General features: G+C 43.3%; 1 protein-coding gene across 2 annotated transcripts in view; it reads left to right on the top strand.

The window, feature by feature from the left end:
- The window catches only part of LOC129711638 (endothelin-converting enzyme 1-like), a 209,047-nt gene that overhangs the window by 26,941 nt on the left and 160,207 nt on the right, over window positions 1-21,899 (top strand). The gene's annotated exons all lie outside the window — the stretch shown is intronic.

Genomic DNA, 21,899 nt, shown 5'->3' with positions numbered 1-21,899 from the left:
AACTGAATGGATCTTTGCATCCAAAGACGACCTGGATATTAGTACAGGTGTCAGGGGTTATGGGGAGAAGGCTGGAGAATGGGATTGAGTGGGAAAGATAGATCAGCCATGATTGAATGGCAGAGTAGACTTGATGAGCCAAATGGCCTAATTCTGCTGTTATAACTTATGAACTGATATCGCGAAGGGTTAGTTTTCTACTACTCTCTTGTGAGCCATTGTGCTAATTAATTCCATAACACAGAGAGTAGGTACAGTGGTGAAGCAGGTAAAAGCTTGCTCTCAGCTCGAGGTCAGGGTTTGATCCCGACCTCTGCTGCTGTCTTCGTGGAGTTTGCACTTTCTCCCTGTAGCAGTGCAGGTTTCATCTCCTATCCCAAAGAGTCGGTCGGTTTGGTGGCCACTGTCGCTAGCAGGGTGGCAAGAAATGATGGGAGGGATGCGCGGGTTAATGAGTTTGTGAAAGAGGATGAAGTGGGTTACAGTGGGGGTGAGATTCATTGGAGCCAGCAGCTAACAATAATGGCGACATTGCTCTGCCCTACACACTGCCTCAATTCCTTCCTTCCTCTTCCCTTAGTTTCATTTAGAGATACAGCACGGAAACAGGCCCTTCGGCCCACCGAGTCTGACCAGCGATCCTCACACATTAACACTATTCTACACAAACTAGGGACAATTTATACTTATACCAAGTACACAAACCCAAGCCAATTAACCTACAAACCTGTACGTCTTTGGAGTGTGGGAGGAAACCGAAGATCTCGGAGAAATCCCACGCGGGTCACGGGGAGAAGGAACAAACTCTGTACACCCATAGTCAGGATCAAACCCGGGTCTGTGGCAATGTAAGGCAGTAGCTCTAACACTATGCCACTATGCCGCCCCCAAGACTGAAAACTACCAGCCAGAGAAGAAGGCAGTGTCCAATACAATTGTTGGGGATCATATGGAAGACAACTCATCTTCCAGAGGTGGAAAACGTGCAGTTCTCATCCAGATCATCTGTATTCAAATCCAGTGTCACACCGAAGGAGTGACTGTCCTCTAAAGTGACTTTGCATGTCACTATATAGGCATGGATAATAAATATCCAATGTGGGGAAGGTCTGTGTTACTAAAAAACTTTAATAGAATTGTTTGTCGTTTTTCATCCTGGATGTTTAGCGAAGATTTGAATTCATTAAAGTGAACGACAGTTCAAAGTCAGAATTACTTGGCCGTCTACAGAAGTGAAAGATCAGATAATTTAATCATCTTTGAAGTAAATGAGGCGGATCATTTATCTTGTCCTGTGTTGTACTTTAATGGGTACCAGAGCTCCCTGGACATGAAATTGTGCCGTGTGAAATTTCTCGCCCTGCTATCTGATTATAAATGGATTAATGTCACGAATGGAACAGCAGAAAGTGGAATCTCCATCCAATCCATTACATTAGTGGCATCATTTCAAATTTGTTAAACATGAATCACAGGGGGAAGCAGACGCAAAATGCTGGAGTAACTCAGCGGGACAGGCAGCATCTCTGGAGAGAAAGAATGGGAGGCGATTCGGGTCGAGACCCTTCTTCAGTCTCTACCCGAAACGCCACCCATTCCTTCTCTCCAAACATGCTGCCTGTCCCGCTGAAATACTCCAGCATTTTGCGTCTACCTTCGATTTAAACCAGCATCTGCAGTTCTTTTCTTCACAGGGGAAAGTCTCAGCAGTTGCATTTAATTTTGAACACACCTGTCACCCAGGCTAAGGAACAGCTTCTTCCAAAACACCATTACCCTGCTGAACTCACAGGCCCGGTGCCCGGTCTGTATCTTTTGCCTGATGGAGAGGGGAGAAGAGGGAGTGGCCAGGGTGCGTGTCGTCCTTGTTTATGCTGGTGTGTGTGTGTGTGTGTTTGTCTGTTTGTTTGGTGGTGTAGTGGGAGAGAGGGAGAAGCTGTGCTGGAGTGTGTGGGGACAAGGGCAGATTGCCAGTAGCTATTGTGGAACATCTATTGATTCATGACTCCACGACTCTGACTTGTTTAATTTACAACATGTCTTGGATGCCCCATGTGTAATGTGTTTTAAATTAAGACTACTCATAGAACCACAGAGAATAGATCCAGATCTGTCGATCTGCCTTGTCACCACATTTTCACACAAGGTGGTATGTATATGGAAAGAGCTGTCAGTCAAAACGGTTATATGCATTTTATTAGCTGGATGCATGGAGATAAACCAGTTTAAAGTTTAGATTCAGGTTTATTATTGTAATGTGTGCCAAAACAATGTGGAAAACTTTTGTTTACGTGCTATCCAAACAAATAATTCTGTACATGAACATAACCAAACCATGCACTAGTGCAGTAGATTCAGGACTGCTTGCTGGTTGCGTTGAGCAGTCCTGAAGACCATCGGACTATCTTTGATCAGACTTTGCTGGCTTTATCTTGCACTAAACATTAATCCCTTATCATGCCACTGTGAATGTACACTGTGAATGGCGCGATTGTAATCATGTATTGTCTTTCCACTGGCTGGTTAGCACGCAACAAAAATATTTTCACTGTGTCAATAAACTAAACTGAACTGAGGTGGAGAAAAGAGAAAAATACCAGAGTGCAGAACAGAATTTTGCAACATTGCAGACTAACAATTCAAGGCGCCTGTTGTCCAGGTTCTTCCTGAGGTTGAGGTTTTAGGATTGGTTGGTGCTGTCTGGGTGGGTATTCATGGTGCTTTTCGTGCAGCTGATGATAAAGCGAATATATTTTTGGACTAATGGTTGGAATTGCATTTACACGGCTGTGTTCTCTTTGATTGTGTCAAGCATCTGAAGGATGCCTACCCATGGTCTTCAGAGATGCTGCCTGACCCACTGAGATACTCCAGCACTCTACACATCATTAGTCTCAGTGGAGCATTGAATTGAATTGAATTTCCTTTATTGTCATTCAGACCTTACGGTCTGAACGAAATTTCGTGCCTGCAGTCATACATACAATGATACAATAATAACAACAATAAACACAAATTAACTTCCACCACAGTGAGTCCTCCAAACACCTCCTCACTGTGGTGGAGGCAAAAATCTTAGGGTTACAGTCTCTCCCTCTGCTCCCTCTGCGCTGAGGCGATTCCCCACCGGGCGATGGTACAAACAGTCCCGCAGCTCACCAAACCCCGCGAACGGGCCGGTTCAAACACTGCGGCCCGGGGTGGTCGAAGCTGCCGCACCTCCAGTCCAGCACACGCAGCCGCTGGCCCGCGGCTGAACCCAGGACTCTGGACACCGCCGCCAGAACGTCGTCCCAGCCACCGGAGCACCGTCCCAGCCCCCGGACCGGATCGCCCTCACGTGAGTACCCGTTCCACCCTCGGGCTGGGCCACTCCAGCGGGAGTGCCGTTCCTCCCTCGGGCTGGGCCACTCCAGCGGGAGTGCCGTTCCTCCCTCAGGCTGGGCCACTCCAGCCCCTCACCAGGCTGCTCTCACGGGAGCACCGTTCCATCCCGGGCTGGGCCGGGAGCGAGCCCAGGACGAGTCCTGTCAGCTGCCTCCAGAGTCCCGAGGTCGCCGGCTCCGCTAGGCCTCAGCGTAGACGGAGGCAGAGAAGGGGGATACGGCAAAAAGGTCATATTCCCCCCGAAGGGAGTGACAGCAGCCCCCGTTTCACCCCCCACCCCCCTCCCCACATAAACACAGCCTAAAAACCAAAAACATAACTAGACAAAAACGAAAAAAAACAATACAAAAAAGTAAAAACCAACGGACTGCAGGCGAGCCACTGCTGCCAGGGCAGCGCCGCCACTTCCGGAAAAGATGTGGAGAGATCTCCATCAAATCATGACATGTGCCACGCGGATGGTGGAAAGACATTGGAGTGTATACAGATGGGTTGGGCTCTGAGCCTGATCTGCTCTTACAGCCACATGGTTTATGTGGCTGGTTCAGGGAATTTCTGGGCAACTGTGACTGCATCGAATGCCTTGAAGGCTTAACAAGGCCTGCCTTGCACCTGGACGATCATTGCCTGTCATTATCGTGGCACTTGTGTAACGTCTAGACTTTGCCTTGTATAGTCATGAGCTGCTTCATTAACTGAGCAGGTGACTGGAATTCAAATCAGCAAAGGTGTTTAAGAAGGAACTGCAGATGCTGGAAAATCAAAGGTACACAAAAATTCTGGAGAAACTCAGCGGGTGCAGCAGCATCTATGGAGCAAAGGAAATAGGCAATGTTTCGAGCCGAAACGTTGCCTATTTCCTTCGCTCCTTCATTCCATACACTCACTGCCCTTTGTATAAAAAAAGTTGCCTCTCAGATTCCTATTAAATCTTTCTTCCCTATGTCCTCTGATTCTTCTATTTCCTTCGCACCCGCTGAGTTTCTCCAGCATTTTTGTGTACCAGTATGACTTTGGGACCAGGTATGTTTGCAACTCTTGGAGTGTTACCCCCTCGATGCCCATTGACTGCAGCTTTACCAGGGCATCTTCTCACCCAGATGTGGCCACAAAGCCAATGGCAGATGTTCTCACTTCTCCTCTGCATTCAGCTGTTTGGCCTCTTTCTGGACCGAGGCTGTGGTGAAAACTGGAGCCGAGTGGTTCTGGTGAAATGCAGACTGTCCAATAGTGAGCAGATTATTGGTGAATTATTACCAAGTGATAGCATTTGGTACCGGAGCGGAACCTTCCAGCACTTTTATCCGGGTCCTTCGGTTTCCTCCCACACTCCAAAGGCTTCCAGATTTGTAGGTTCATTGATTTTGTAAATTGTACATTGTCCCTAGTGTACAGGATAGTGCTTGTGTGTTGAGTGATCACTGGTCAGCACAGCCTCGGTGGGCCGATGGGGCCTGTTTTTCTGCGCTGTATCTCTAAACTAAAAACTAAACGTTGCTGATGATTAAGAGCAATTCGAGGTGGTGAATGGCCATATTTGGACAGACCTGTGTATTGTGGACACCATTGACGCAAAGGCATTGTAGTTACAAACTATCTGCATTAAAGAAGCTGCACTCGGTCTAAATGCCTGCAAACATGCAACTCATTGGTGGTATTTTTTAAATTGCACCCATCTTGTCTCGGCTGGCAGATCTGATTTCCTGAGACTGGAATCTCCCTAATTATATACACTTGAGTTAGTCTCATGTTGGTGTATCTCATGATGGTTGATATCACCACTTCCTGCTCTTCAGATAAGTGGACACAAATCAAATGTTAAAAATGTGGTTGAATCTTTCATTTTGCACCCTGTGCCATTGCATACTAGCAGTTGTAAATCATGACCCATTTACCAATTTGGTTCTGTCTCACGGCATTAAAAAAAAACGTGATTGAAATTCAAGGCCTATGACTCCTGCTCCTGGGCTCTACAGCCAGCGGAAGCAGCCTCTAACCAACCACTTGTCAAACCTTATCTTTGCTTATCTTAGTCTGGTTTAGCATTGAGCCATACAGTGTGGAAACAGGCCCATCAGCCCAATTTGCCCACGCCAACCAACATGCTCCACCTGCCTGCATTTGGCCCTCATTCTTGTAAACGTATCCTATTCAAATCTCTTTTAAGCTTTGTGGTAGTAATGCCCCTGTCCCACTTAGGAAACTTGAACGGAAACCCCTGGAGACTTTGCGCCCCACCCAAGGTTTCCGTGCGGTTCCTGGAGGTTTTTGTCAGTCTCCCTGCCTGCTTCCACTACCTGCAACCTCCGGCAACCACCTGCAACCTCCGGGAACCGCACGGAAAACTTGGGTGGGGCGCAAAGTCTCCAGAAGTTTCCGTTCAGGTTTCCTAAGTGGGACAGGGGCATTAACTGCCTCTTCTATCTTGTCTGGCAGCTCATTCCATACACTCACTGCCCTTTGTATAAAAAAAAGTTGCCTCTCAGATTCCTATTAAATCTTTCTTCCCTATGTCCTCTGATTCTTCATTCCCCTACTCTGGGTAATAGACTCACGGCATTTACTCTATTGAACCATCTCATGATCTCATACACCTCTATATGATCACCCCTCATCTTCCTACGCTACAAGAAATAAAGTCCGAGCCTGCTCAACCTCTCCCCACAGCTCAAGCCTTCGAGTCCTGGCAACATCCTCGTAAATCCTCTTTGTACCCTTTCCAGCTTAGCGACTTCTTTCCTGTAACATGGTAACCAAAACGCAGAGACATGGGCGTAGGCTTGAGCAGAGGACGTGGTCACACTGGCTGCATCCACACAGTGTTCCACACCACACACCACCCGTCCTACCCCCTCCACTTCACGCCAAGCATCCCCCACCTCAGTAGCAGCTGATCACACAGCTAATCCACTGTGAAGGTTCCTGCGATGCTAGTTGCTACGATCAGTGCAGAAAAATGCAGCAGCAAGGACCCTCACATGCAGCACCTATCAGGAACCATGCAGCGGAAATCACATAGGTCATGTTTGGTGCCTGACTCCAAGAATAAGCTGCTCTTAGATATTTTTGGCCTCTCTCATGTTTTTTTTTTTGGACACTAGGAACTGCAGGTGTGGCCTCCTATACATCGGTGAGACCAATCGGAGACTCGGCAACTGTTTTGCCACACACTTGCGCTCGGTCCGCCAAGGCCTGTTGGATCTCCTGGTTGCGAACCATTTTAACTTCCTTTTCCATTCCCATGCCGACCTTTCTATCCTTGGCCTCCTCCGTTGCCAGAGTGAAGCCACAGGCAAACCAGAGGAACAGCACCTCATATTCCACTTCGGTAGCTTACAATCTAATGGGCTGAACATTGACCTAAAATTTTAAGTAACCTGCCAACAATAAGACTGTACCTTTGGCTTCCCCTCTGCCTTGTGCCTGACATGGCAGCACACCTAATTCTGCCATTATCCCACCTCTGCTTTCCCCGTCCACTTATATCCATTCCTTTGGCATCACGTTTCATGCCCCTTCTCTTATTATCTCTTTTTTTTTGTTTTTTTTAAATAAATTTTATTTTTATTAGCAGTTCAGTAAATTACATTAATACATCGCATATATCTTATTACATTATGTTGTACCACTTCATTTTTTGAGCTTTAAAAAAGATAGAAATAAAAGAAGTAAGGAAAGTAAGCAAGAATCGTGAAGGTGCAGGAAAGTGTTGGGAGAAGAGAACCCCTTAGGGAAGGAATTAGAGAAGGAAGTAAAGAAAAGAAATAAGACCCTAGAAAGAAAAGAAAAAAAAGAAGAAAGGAAAGTCAATCGCTCTATTGTAACACAAAACTCCGCAAAAAAAGGATATACCAACCGTGTTTTTATTAAAAATTTATTTTATACCCCCCGTTACCAGATCCTGGTAGCCTTTATGTTTTAACTTATTATTGCACCTTATGCTTGTAATAGTTCCATAAATGCAGACCACGTATTTTGGAAGTGATCTGCTTTGCCTGCTAGGAGGAGTCTCATCTCTTCCAAGTGTAGTGTTTCGAACATGTTTGAAATCCACATTTTTGCTGTTGGTATTGGAGCATTTTTCCAAAATTTGAGTATAAGCTTTTTTCCCCTCTTAAGGTCAGAAGTGACAGGAGCAGAATTAGGACATTCGGCCCATCAAGTCACCACTATTCAATCATGGCCGGTCTATCTCTCCCTCCTAAACCCGTTCTCCTGCCTTCTCCCCCTAGTCCCCGACACCCAAACCAATCATGAATCTATCTATCTCTGCCTTAAAAATATCTATTGACTTAGCATCCACACAGCCTTCTGTGGCAAAGAATTCCACAGATTCACCACCCTCTGACTAAAGAAATTCCTCCTCATCTCCTTCCTAAAGGAACATTCTTTAATTCCGAGGCTGACCTCTAGTCCTAGACTCTCCCACTAGTGGAAACATCCTCTCCACAACTACTCTATTCAAGCCTTTCACTATTCAGTACGTTTCAATGAGGTCCATCATTCTTCTAAGCTCCAGCGAGTACAGGCCCAGTGAAGTCAAATGCTCATCATATGTTAGCCCACTTATTCCTGGGATCATTCTAGTAAACTTCATCTGGACCATCTCCAGAGCCAGCACATCCTTCCTCAGATATGGTGCCCAACCTTGCTCACAATACTTGACCAGCGCCTTATAGAGCCTCAGCATTACATCCCTCTTTTTGTTTTCTAGCCCTCTTGAAATAAATGCTAGCATTGCATTTGCCTTCTTTACTACCAATTCAACTTGCAGATTAACTTTTTGGGAATTCTTCTTGTTCCCGTCTCTGGCCTTTGTCCACCCGTCTGCCATCACCTGTATGCACCTATCACTTATAGAAAATATAGAAAATAGGTGCAGGAGGAGGCCATTTGGCCCTTCGAGCCAACACCACCTTTCATTGCGATCATGGCTGATCGTCCTAAATCAATAACCTGTGCCTACCTTCGCCCCATATCCCTTGATTCCACCAGCCCCTAGAGCTCTAACTCTAGGGACCAAGCTTTGTCCCACCGCCATCTTTCTCCCAGCTTTCTTCCCCCTATTACAATCAGTCTGAAGGAAGGCCGTGACCCGAAACATCACCGACCCATGTTCTCCGGAGATGCTGCTTGACCCATTGCATTATTTCAGCACTTTGTGTGTCTTTTTCGAGTCGTTATTTTTAATGGGGAGTTCAATCAAGCAGTTCGATACAAAACACCAAAATAGGTACATTCAACTTCTGTGGGTGAGTTTTCATTCTTGAACATGTTTTTGTGCAGGCACTAGATTACATGAATGGAATATATTAATCCTCACAATGATTACAATTCCTTCAAATATTTCCCAGTGTTTTCCTGCCGAGGCCAACTCCGTTTTTGAGTGTATACTTATCGTGGTTGGGCAGAGTGATGAGTCACCGGCGCTTTTGCAACTTTCTTTTATTATTCTTTGATAAATCGGAAAAGAACTTCCTGCTTTCTGTGGGGCGGGTCTTATCTGAGAATACAGCCAAGATACAGCTGAGACGGCCATTGTGCAAGAAAATTTAACTGAGCTTTCAGTGGAAATGTACTGTATGAAAAGGAATGTCAGTGTCTGGGATCGGTTGAATGACTGCTGCTGCAAATACGTCGTAGCCAAAATTATTGCGTTATATTTCTGCAAATGAAATCTAAATCATTTAAATACTTCAGCATCTAAGTCATCTTGTTGAGTATCTGTCTATACTCATTTACACCTTGGCCACAGCTAACAATGGCCTCTTTTCTTTATCATCATTACTTTTTTGCATATCTTTTATTCATTTGTTCTATATCTCTCTGCATCCCTGTCTATATCTCTTGTTTCCTTTTCCCCTGACTCACAGTCTGAAGAAGGGTCTCAACGCAAAACAACAGCTATTCCTTTTCTCCAGAGATGCTGCCTGACCTGCTGAATTACTCCAGCTTTTTGTGTCTATCTTCATTTAAATACGGTTTGGATTGGCACATGGGTAGGGAATGGAGGGATATGGATCCCGTGCAGGCAGAAGGATTAGGGCAGTTTGGATATTGTGGGTTGAATGGCCCGTTCCTGTGCTATCCTGCGCTCCGTAGGAAGGAAAAGGGATATTCCATTGTAAAAAGTAGCAGTAAGTTTGAGGTTTGAAAAATTTGTTGGAATCTATTGTTGAGGAAATTGTGGCAGAGCATTTGGAAAATAATAATTCAATTGGGCAGTCAACATGAACGGGATATCATGTTTCACGAATCTATTGTGAGTTTTTTTGAGTTTATATGAGCAGGGTAAATAATGTTGAAGCATTGGACTTTCAGACCACGTTAGGTGCTGTACAAGTGATTCTTCGACAAAACGAGAAAGCACGGTATTGGGGTACAATGCATGGATGTGGCCTGAGGGTTGGTAAGGAATAAAATACATAGTGGGAATAAACATGTTATTTTTGGCTTTGGAGGCTGTGACTGGTTGAGTGCAGCAGGGTTCAGTGCTGGGGATCCAACTGTTCACAATCGATATTAATGATTTGGATGAGGAAATCGATTGTATTCTATCCAAATTTGGTGTGATCCAAATCTGGCTATCAGTGTCAGGATGATTCAGAGATTCCAGAACGATAGAGCAGTTTAAATGATGTCCAGGGATACACCAGAGGGAATAGAATACAGATAAAATGTGAGGCAACGCACTTTAGCAGAAAGACAACGGAATAGTTTTAACTTGGTGAGACATTGAGACTTGGATTGTTTTCTTTGTCATGTAGGAAGCTGAGGGGAGACCTGATAGAAGTATATAAAATTATGAGGGAGATAGATAGCCGAGACAGTCAGAACTTATCTGCCAGATTAGGAAAACCCATGCGGTCAAAGGGAATCTGTACAGATCCCGTACAGATGGCACCTGTGGTCAGGATCAAACCTTGGTCTCTGGCGCTGTAAGGCAGTAACTCTACCGCTGCACCACCATAAAGGGGGAAAGTTTAATGGAGATGTACGAAAAATGTTTATTTATACACATAGAAGGGTGGGTTCCTGGAACACGCTGGTGAAAGTAGATACAAGTGTCTTTAGGAGGCTTTTAGATAGGCAAGGATATGTAGGGAATTAATAGACAATAGACAATAGGTGCAGGAATAGATCACTCGGTCCTTTGAGCCAGCACCGCCATTCAAGAGATCATGGCTGATCATCCCCAATTAGTACCCCATTCCTGCCTTCTCCCCATGTCCCCTGACTCCGCTATTTTTAAGAGCCCTATCTAGCTCTCTCATGAAAGTATCCAGAGAACCGGCCTCCACCGCCCTCTGAGGCAGAGAATTCTACAGACTCACAACTTTCTGTGAGAAAAAGTGTTTCCTCGTCTCCATTCTAAATGGCTTACCCCTTATTCTTAAACTGTTGGCCCTGGTTCTAGATTCCCCCAACATCAGGAACATGTTTCGTGCCTCTAGTGTGTCCAAACCCTTAATAATCTGTATTCCCTCTCGGTCCACCCCCCCCCCGGGCACTTTCCCTTGCGGCCGCAGGAGATGCAACACTTGTCCCTTTGCCTCCCCCCTCGACTCCGTTCAAGGACCCAAACAGTCGTTCCAGGTGCGACAGAGGTTTACCTGCATCTCTTCCAACCTCATCTATTGCGTCCGCTGCTCTAGATGCCAGCAGATCTATATCGGTGAGACCAAGCGGAGGTTGGGCGATCGTTTCGCCGAACACCTCCGCTCGGTCCGCAATAACCAAGCTGACCTCCCGGTGGCTCAGCACTTCAACTCCCCCTCCCACTCCGCCTCCGACCTCTCTGTCCTGGGTCTCCTCCATGGCCACAGCGAGCAGCACCGGAAATTGGAGGAACAGCACCTCATATTCCGTTTGGGGAGTCTACACCCCCGGGGCATGAACATCGAATTCTCCCAATTCTGTTAGTCCTTGCTGCCTCCTCCCCTTCCTCAGCTCCCCTGCTGTCTCCTCCCACCCTCCAGCCTTCTGGCTACTCCTCCTTTTCCCTTTCTTGTCCCCACCCACCCCCACCCCCGATCAGTCTGAAGAAGGGTTTCGGCCCGAAACGTTGCCTATTTCCTTCGCTCCATAGATGCTGCTGCACCCGCTGAGTTTCTCCAGCTTTTCTATGTAACCTTAATAATCTTATATGTTTCAATAAGATGCCCTCTCATCCTTCTAAACTGCAGAGTATACAAGCGCAGCCGCTCCATTCTCTCAGCATATGACAGGGTATGGATGATGTGCAGGCAGAGGGATTGGGCTAACTTGGCAATATGTTCAGTATGGACCAGGGCCAGTAAGGGCCAGTTCCGTTGCTGTGCCGATCTCTGCTCTCTGGAAGGTGTTAGTGTTCAAAAAAAGGTCCTTGATGTTATTTGCACAACTCGCAGAATGTTAGCATGCAGTTGAGCAAGCAATTTGGAAGGTAAACTGTATGTCGGCCTTTATTGCAATAATATAGGAGCACAGAGTCCTCCTGTATACAAGTCTAGATAGGGGAATATTGCGTACAAGAATGGATATACTGATGATCTAGGGAGTGCAACAAGGATTCAACAGATTGATTCCTGAGATAGTGGGTTTTCATGTGAGGAGACATTAAAATATACTGGACCTATTCTGTGTAGCATTTAGGATAAGAGGTCATCTAATTGAAACTGCAGGGCTTGACAGGTTACTATGATGTTGACGCTTCCTTTAGTAAAACAATGAACTGCAGACGTTGGCTAATGCACCAATGGACACAATGTGCCAGTGTAACTCAAGGGGTCAAGCAGCATCACTGGAGAACATTGATAGGTGACGTTTCGGGTCGGGACCCTTCTTCAGACTGGGGGCTCAAAGAGAGGGGTCAATGAGAGAGGGTATCACAGAACTCCCGTCAGAGAGAGGAGGAGATTTCACTGTGGAGCTGTATGGCTAATACACAAAAGGACACAGTGCCAGAGTAACAGTCTGTAGTCCAAAGAAATTTATGCCTACTATATTCTGTTGTGCTGAAGCAAAGCAATAATTTCATTGTCCTATCTGGGACACATGACAATAAGCTCTCTTGAATCTTGGATCTTGGATCTTGAATCTTGAGGTCTCTACCCATAACAACACCTGTCCATGTTCTTCAGAGATGCTGCCTAGCCCTTATAGTTTCTCCAGCACATTGTGTCTTTTTGATGCTTCCTTTGGTTGGGGGGTCTAGAATAAAAGTCATAGTGTCAGAATAAAGTGTTGGCCAAGAAGAAAGCTCTCCAACAAGCTGCTTGTAAACCTTTAGAATTCTCTGCCCATGTCATCGAGTATATTCATGGCAGATCTTGGTAGATTATTAGATGTTAAGGGAACTAGAGAAAGGGGGTTCGTGTAGGAAATTGCCCTGAGGGAAAATATCAGCTATCATCTTAAATTGTGAAGCAAGCATGAACGACCAAATGATCTCCTTCTGTTTCTTATGCTCATGTTCATGCATGATTGCCCCAGCCATCTGGCATCACAGCTCTCCCGCTGAACCACCATCAAACATACTTCCTCTGTCTGGGACATACGGGCAGGGAATAGTTTAGTTGACTTTAGTTTACGATGCAGTTTGGAAATAGGCCCTTCGGCCCACCGAGTCCATGCAGACCATCGATCACCCATTCACATTAGTTCAATGTTACGTCACTTTCCCATCCACTGCCCACACGTTAGGACCGAGACCAATTAACCCACAAACCTGCACAACACCCGAAGCCTGGATCGCCTCGGCGCAGAGGAAGAATAAGAAGGGAAGAGACAAAGACTTTTGCCTTCCATCACAGTGCCAGAGTAGAATAGAATAGAATAGAATAACCTTTAATAATCCTTTACAGGAAATTACAGTGCCACAACAGCTTCAAGACAGACATAACACCACACATTTCAACAGATATCTTCAATACATAATAAGTTAAAATTTTTGTGCATTATAAAACCTTATAGCAGCTGGTATACAAGACTTCCTATGTCTCTCCGTTTTGCACATTGGTGCAATCAGTCTCTGACTGAAGATGCTGCACTTGATCACCTTCAGGGCGTGGAGTGGGTGAGTGGGGTTGGTCATTATTGAGCCATGTTTTCTGCTGGAGTAACAGTCTGTAGTCCAAAGAAATTTATGCCTACTATATTCTGTTGTGCTGAAGCAAAGCAATAATTTCATTGTCCTACCTGGGACACATGACAATAAACTCTCTTGAATCTTGGATCTTGGATCTTGAATCTTGAGGTCTCTACCCATAACAACACCTGTCCATGTTCTTCAGAGATGCTGCCTAGCCCTTTGAGTTTCTCCAGCACATTGTGTCTCTTTTTGGGAGTAATCAACTCACTGTGGTGGATGTTAATTTGTGTTTTTTTGTGTGTTTTTGCCATTTTTTACTATATGTAGGACTGCAAGGCAACGAAATTGCGGTCTGAATGACAATAAAGGCTACGTTGACTTTGACTTTGAGAAAACCGGAGCACCCGGAGGAAACCCACACGGTCACAGGAAGAACATGCAAATTCCACACTGGCAGCAACCAAGATCAGGATTGAACCCGGGTCTCTGGCGCTATGAGGGAGCAGCTCTACCAGCTGATGAAGTGGGAAATCACTTCCACTTTTTTCAGCCTGAAGAAGGGTTTCGGCCCGAAACGTCGCCTATTTCCTTCGCTCCATAGATGCTGCTGCACCCGCTGAGTTTCTCCAGCATTTCTGTCTACCTTCCACTGTTTTTATCTACCTTTAACAGCCTCGTTGAGAGGCTTATTTGAACAATTGACTCATGCATAGCAACCTTGGTATTGCTAAACCTGGAAACGAACAAAGGTCTATCAAGTTAGCTTTTCCATTTTGTTCATCAAATGATGCCTCAATAATGGAGTTACAGTCCCATTGTGGCATTGTAACATTGTCTCTTTTTATTCATCTATAACTAACCCCAGAATTGCAGAATACCATTCAGCAGCCCACTTTTTTTAAATTACTTTTTCTATGTAGATTAATCTTGTGGTACTAGTCACAGCAAAGGGTTTGTTTTTTTGCCTTTCAAGTTGGTGGACAAACATGCAGCCCAGTTTATGATTAACACTAAAAGGATTTCCAGATGTCATTGTGAATTGCACTAATTATCTAACACCTGTATATTTTATAATCTACCTTTTTTCAGGTGCCAACAGGTTGCAAATTGCCTTTTTTATTGCCGATCTAAATCTCAGGGGGCTCATATAACATTGAAACCCTGGTATCCACGGAATAATTAGTTAGCAACAGCAGCATTCACTTGCTATTCATGAGAATGACACAGTGTGTTATTTAAAGGTGTCTCACAATGGCCAATTTCAGGGAAATAGACTATATATCCTACCTCAGAAATCAACCTGATGAAACTCTTCTCACTCCAGAGAACATAAAAACAGATAAACTCTGGCAGATTCTGGACATTGGTGGTGATAAGCCTGATCTTTTGGACTGATGGATGAAACACCCTCTAGAAACAGCAAGAGGTTGAAGAACATCTACCATCAGTTTCATGACCAAACTGCACAACCTTAATCCTACCCATAGAACAATCGAACATTTCTTTAGACAATTTCTTTAGTCAGAGGGTGGTAAAATTGTGGAATTCATTGCCACAGAAGGCTGTGGAGGTCAAATCAATGGATATTTTTAAGGCAGAGATAGATAGATACTTGATTAGTACGGGTGTCTGGGATTACGGGGAGAAGGCAAGAGAATGGGGCTAAGAGGGAAAGATAGATCAGCCACGATTGAATGGCGGAGTAGACGATGGGCCGAATGGCCTAATTCTGCTCCTATCACTTATGAACACTACGGACCTCCTCTTGCATCACCATGGTCTTGTTTTCTAATTGTATTTCACACCAATGTCGTACATTTTGCACAGTCATTTTCTTTTCATTGTCTTGTAGAATTTATTTGTTAATTTATGCGTAATTTATGCTTTTAGCGTGTTTACGAGTCTGTGTGCCTGAGTTGCCGCTGCAAGCAAGATTTTCATTGTACCTATAAGTCACCATGCTTGTGCATATGACAACAAACTCGCCCGACTTGACTTTTAGTTCATTTTTTTATATGTCACGTGCTGTTTTAATGAATTTTCCAATGGAACACGAAAGTTTAAAAAGGGACATGTGAACCTGGAACCCAAATGAGATGAAAGGGAGTAAAAGAACTAAGGCTTAGGTGAGTAGGAAGAGGGCACAGGAACAAAGACAGCAAAAATATGTAGGCAGCATGGTGGGGCAGCGGTAGAGTTGCTGCCTTACGGCGCCAGAGACCCGGGTTTGATCCTGAGTACAGGTGCTGTCTGTAGGAAGTTTGTACATTCTCCCCGTGACCATGTGTGTTTTCCCCGGGTGCTCCAGTTTCCTCCCACACTCCAAAGACATACAGGTTTGTAAGTTAATTGGCTTCGGTAAAATTGTAAATTGTCCCTAGTGTGTAGGATAGTGCTAGTGTATAGGGGTCGCTGGTCAGCGTGGACTCAGTGGGCCGAAGGGCCTGTTTTCGCAACTGTATCTCCAAACTAACTAAATATCACCTGTAGGCCAGATGTTAACCATTGACATTTCCAAATGACCAGATAGCAGATTATCAGAGATTTACTAATTATTTTTCCTTTGAAATGGAGAACAGATCAATACAAATTAAATCTGATCGAGCTCACATTGATACTGGCTATGGAGAGGTCCTTTAAACAGCATTGAGACATTTCCCATGTAAAGGGAATGAACAATAACGTAGCTGCCAGATATGCCGCTACATAGTGGGGGCTGTGGAAGAGAGCAACCTTGATAAAGAGTTCTTAAAGCAAACATGGCCCAATAGTATTTTCTCTGTGATTTCCTTTGTGACAGCATCCATTTACCACAACAAATATGCCGACAGTCTAATTTGTAGGCAGGAGAGCATAATGATAATAATATAATAGTGAAATAGATCCAAGCAAGGAAACAAGATTAAAAGGTCAAAATTAATGGCATTTTATCTCCTTGTTAGAAGCATTCACATCAAGCCAGACAAATTAGAGATACGTGTGTTTGCATTAATAGCTATCACAGAAAGATGGTTGCCTGGGAACTAAGGTTGAGAAATGACATTTATACAGTATAATATATTTCAAATCTAAAGGAAGAATAGGAAAGGAGGAGTAGGAAAGGGAGTTGTCTGGATAATAAAGATGTCACATAGTCTCTAATCAGATATGATCCAGGCTTAAAGATAGAATCAGTTGGGGTAGACATAAGATATAACCAGACGCAAATAACGCCTGCTGGCACAGATTTATGGGACGCGCCTTTGGAATAACATCAAGAAATAACAAATAACAAAGACAATAACAAAGGTAATGTAATAATTCTGGCAAACTTTACATTTTCACAGAGAGTTGAGCAACGAAATTGGTCGTCAATACATCCCAAGCTGAAATCGATGGATTATTGGAATCGCAGTAGATGGCAATTGTGAAGGGCAGTGCCGCAGTAAAATCACAGCGGGCATATTCCTTCTCCCATTACTTATCTTCCTAATTAATTGGATATAAGTGTAAGAGTACCTTTTAAGAATTAAGAGTAACATTTGTTGTGCCCTAAGCAGCAAAACAAAGGGACCTACAGCCACCCATCATCTTATACAGTATAAGGGAAGTGGTGAGGTAAGTTTTGGTAAGAAATTCCAGCTGACCAAATGCAGGATTGAAGATCAGTATTGGAGGTATAGGAGGCTAGAGTTGGAGAGACACACATGTCCCTTGGTTTGACGAAGAGTTTTAAGTTGTGATATAAGCTGCTTTTAACTGCTGTGTCGGGAGAAATTCAGATAAAAGAGGCAACCACTTTGCCAAGCTTGATACTTGAACTGAAGATAGACACAAAAAGCTGGAGTAACTCAACGCGTCAGGCAGCATTAATGCAGTAAAGGAATATGTGACGTTTTGAGTCGAGACCCTTCTTCAGACTGAGAGTCAGGGGAAAGAGAAAGGAGAGATATAGTCTCAGCCCTTATATAGCCCTTCAAACACAAGAGGGAAACCCAGAAAAGAGTTCCCTGTGTCAGTTTGTACTGAGACTAACTACCCCTATTCAGTTAAACCCTATCCAGTTAAACCCTGACCGGCCTCAGATCAATACTGACCCCCCAATCACCAGTTAGTGAACCAAATTATCAAACAATGTAAAGAAACGTATTTTGAACATTGGGATAAAGAAGCCAAAAGCCAAAGCAGATTAGAATGTTACCGTGCCCTAAAAAGAGATTATAAATTGGCAGACTGTCTCGCAACTGTTAGAGACATAAAGCAGAGACAGACCCTCACCAAATACAGGTTAAGTGACCACTATTTGGCAGTTGAAAAAGGAAGAGAGAAGAGATTCTGGCATCCAAGAGAAAACAGAATATGCGGCCACTGTTTGACAGATGAGGTTGAAACAGAGGTGCACTTCCTCCTAAAATGCAACAAAATTGACAAAACAAGGAAAGCATACTTTGACAAACTCAGTGTGGCAACCCCTGATTTTAAAGAGCTAGATGATACATCAAAACTAAGAATAATCCTTGGCAAAGGAAATATGGCACATCTTGGTGCACAATACATAACAGCATGCTATAACCTGAGAGACGGTGAATGACCAACATGCACATACGTACGCACACACTAATTGACATTAACTAACACTAAGAAATTAATATTGAATTGCTAAACTTGCTATTGTGTTGTACTGCATACAGCTGCAAGAACGTGTAGCAACCAATAAAGGGCTATAGGCCTATTGCGAGTTTATGTGCAGGGACATATCTATACATGCACTGTATAGTTGTATTTATACTTATGCATTTTAAACATGTATGTCATGTTTTATACTTTGGCAATATAACAATGTTTTTTTTTTATCATGCCAATAAAGTTTTTAATTGAAAAAATTGAAATTGAAAATATAGGTAAATGGAACAAATGAATGAAAGATATGCAAAAAAGCAACACTGAGAGCCGGGGAGCAGGAGGAATCACAGAGGGGGAGCAGTGAGGGAGGGTGTTGCTCACTTCCTCATCGGAGAGAGGAGGAGAACTTGTTCATATTAGGTATACCTTTAGGAGATTTTGCAGTGGAGCTGACAAGATACTTGAACTTACTTGTGTAAATGATTCTGTCGGTTCCCAGCTATTGTGATCCCTCCCTGGTTTTAGTGTTAGCCAGGTTTAATGAGCTAGTTCCTAAATTAAACATGAAGTGGCCCTGTCTCAATGACAATGTTTCAGATATATCAAGCACCTTGCGTGACATGTATTTCAAAAAGCAACTCTTCCAAATTAACACGATGTACAGCTGGAACTTTACTAATTAACACATCTTTAATAAGGGAATACTGATGCAAAGATAAAAGAAATGTCACTTTCTCTAGTGAAAGCAGCTAGTGATTAGTACATTGAAGGATATATTTAATGTCATTTCTTATTAAATGGTGGAAAATGACAGCCTAACGCATCACAGTCTATGATAACAAATACACTTACATTTTCAAGCTGTCTTATATTTCAATTCCCATTTGGGGTGTGTGGGATGTTATAGAGTTAATTATTCCATTTTTCTTTCTGCGAAATCTCCAGAGTGATTTTTTTTTGTGCTTAATTCCTCACCTGCAGCAACACGAGCCACACAGCTAATGGAAGCTAATGAAAGATAGGCTTGATTCTTCATGTTGTTTTCATGACACCAGGACAACTAACTCAGTCAGTGATGTATTCTTTTGAAGTGCAGTTGCTGCAGCTAATTTGCACATTCTAGACTCACCTGGCAGCCTTCAGATGACCTGGTGAGGTGCTGTTAGGGAGCTGGTGGCCAGGACACTGGAGAAAACAGCTCTGCTCTTTGCAGGACATTATTGGGACTTGCAGGCTTGGGCTATAGAGAGAGAGTGAAAGGGCTGGGACATTTTTATTTGCAGCCTAGGAGGTTGAGGGGTGAACTTACTGAAGTTTACAAAATATTGAAGGTCAAGGATAAAGTGATTGCTCACTGCCTTTTTCCCAGGGTAGAGGATTCTAAAACAAGAGGGCAATGATTTAAAGTAAGAAGGGATTAAAGGAGGGACCTCACGGGGCAATGTATTTACTAAGAGGGTAGTCCATGTGCTTTGCTGAAGTCCATAGAGACAACATCTACAGTCAAGTCAAGTCAAGTCAAGTTTATTTGTCACATACACATACAAGATGTGCAGTGAAATGAAAGTGGCAATGCTCGCGGACTTTTGTGCAAAAGACAAACAACAAAACAACCAAACAAATTATAAACACAATCATAACACACATATTCTTTTACATTCTTTCACTTTTGCTTTGCCATCATCAATCTTTGTAACTAAAAAGGTTGACAAGGCCAATGCAGTAGATGTTGGCCTTATGGACTTCACCAGGGCATTTGATAATATTCTGCATGGTAGGCTGCTCTGGAAGGTTGGATCTCATGGGATCCAGGGAGAGCTAGCCAGCTGAGAATTGGCTTCATGGAAGGAAGCAGAGGGTGATGGTGGAAGGTTATTTTTCAGACTGAAGGCCTATGACTGTGGTGTGCATCAGGAATTGGTGCTGGGCCCATTGCTGTTTGTGATTTCCATCAACGATTTGGATGAGAATGTACAAGGCATGATTAGTAAGTTTGCAGATGACACGAACTGGGTGGTATCGTAGATGGCGAAAATGGTTATCAAAAATTACAGTAGGGTCTTGATCGATTGGACAGGTGGGATGAGGAATGGTTAACAAAGTTTAGTGCAGATAAGTGTGAGATGTTACATTGTGGGAAGTCAAACCAGGGCAGGACCTCCACAGTGGGATGATTTATTGGTAGTTAATATTATGTCATCAAGTTTACTTAAGATTACTCTGCAGTTTAATTATTTACGTCTCCCTGATCGAGCCAAAAGTAATTCCATTCCAATAAGTTGGGACCACACAGATACTTTTCAGAATTGTAGAGCTACAGAACTATATTGTATATCAAGAGACCCTTCAGCCCACTGTGTCAATGCCAGACATTGCTCTCCTTGTTCTATATCTAATGTTCTTATGACAGAAGGAATGTTATCGATTAAGCTGGTGAAGATGTAGCCTGTATGTTAATGGCTGCAAAGTACCAAGCTCGTGTTTACTTTGATGCTAAAGATTTCACTGGTACCTTAAAGAATGCAAAATACTGCATATGTTTAACATATGAAATATAAACTCAGATTGCAGGAGTTTCTCCACAAGCTTGTTCATTAGTAGTTGTAAAGCATTTTGTTTACATCTAGTGGTTGCAAATCAGTGTACTTTAATGTTGCTAGTGATAAAACGCATTGTTTTGCCTACTAATGGTTGATTTAAAACTACTCGTTGGTTTTAAAGAGCCTAGTTTGTATATCACTGCCTATAAACTACATCATTGCTTGTAATGCATGTTAGTTATTTTAATTTTAAATTGCTTAGTTTAAGGATTGTTATTTCTGTTCAGCGATATAGTATGGCCATTATGACAAAAAAAATGCTCAATAAAAGCAAACATGGAGATGGAAAATTGTAGACCATGGAATATGCCGTGTAGAAGTTCTTTTAAAAAATATATTTTTATTAGAAGCAATGTACAGTCGTATAAGTCGTGGCATATAACATAATACATTTCACGTACAACTTCTTGTTTTTAATTTAATAGTAGAAAAATAACAGAAGCAAGAAAAAAAGAGAAAAGAAAAGATTAAGAAAAGTAGTGATGTGTAAGCCCCAGAAGTTAAGAATTAGTAGTTTGTGGATAGATAGATAGATAGAGAGAAAGAGCCCTTAAAGATGTAGAAAAAAAGAGAAACTCAGAAAAGAAAAAGAAAAACAAAAAAAAGGGGAGGAAAAAAAACAGAACAGAAAAGAAAAGGAAAGGAATATACCTACTTCATATATTTCCACACCCCTCACCCATTTCTGAAACGTCTAATTTCCTGAGTTGTGTTGCATCATATCGTGTAGAAGTTCTTCAACATCAATTGATCTGTGTGGAGTTTGCTCGTTCTCCATCCGACCACATAGGTTTCCCCAAGGTGCTCAAGATTCCTCCCACAAACATAAAGATGTGCTGGTTGATAAGTTAATTGGTCTTCGGACATTGACCCAAGTGTTGGTGGGAGGCAGGGGGTTCAGAATGGAGTTGATGGCCATGTGAGAGAGATTAGGTCACAGGATAATAAAGGTGGTGAATGGGATCAACGGCGTTGCTCTGAGAGCCGACACTGACCGAACGTCCTCCTTTTTTGTCGCAAGAAAATATGAGAACAATTATAATTGGAAGAATCATATTTTGTAATTGCTTAGGGTTTAACATCTGGATTTAATTTTGCACTTCCCTGTTGGATATTTCCTGGAATTAGCTGGATATTCCCCGTGCTGGAATCACTTGTCCGGAAGGAATGGACCTTTGAATGAATGTCAAAGACTATGCGTTGCATGTAGACCCACACAAGTAGAGAAGCAGGGGACC

The sequence above is a fragment of the Leucoraja erinacea genome, chromosome 30 (assembly GCF_028641065.1).
Source record: "Leucoraja erinacea ecotype New England chromosome 30, Leri_hhj_1, whole genome shotgun sequence".
In the NCBI taxonomy this organism is placed as follows: Eukaryota; Metazoa; Chordata; class Chondrichthyes; order Rajiformes; family Rajidae; genus Leucoraja; species Leucoraja erinaceus.
This window is presented reverse-complemented; position numbering and strand designations above follow the sequence as displayed.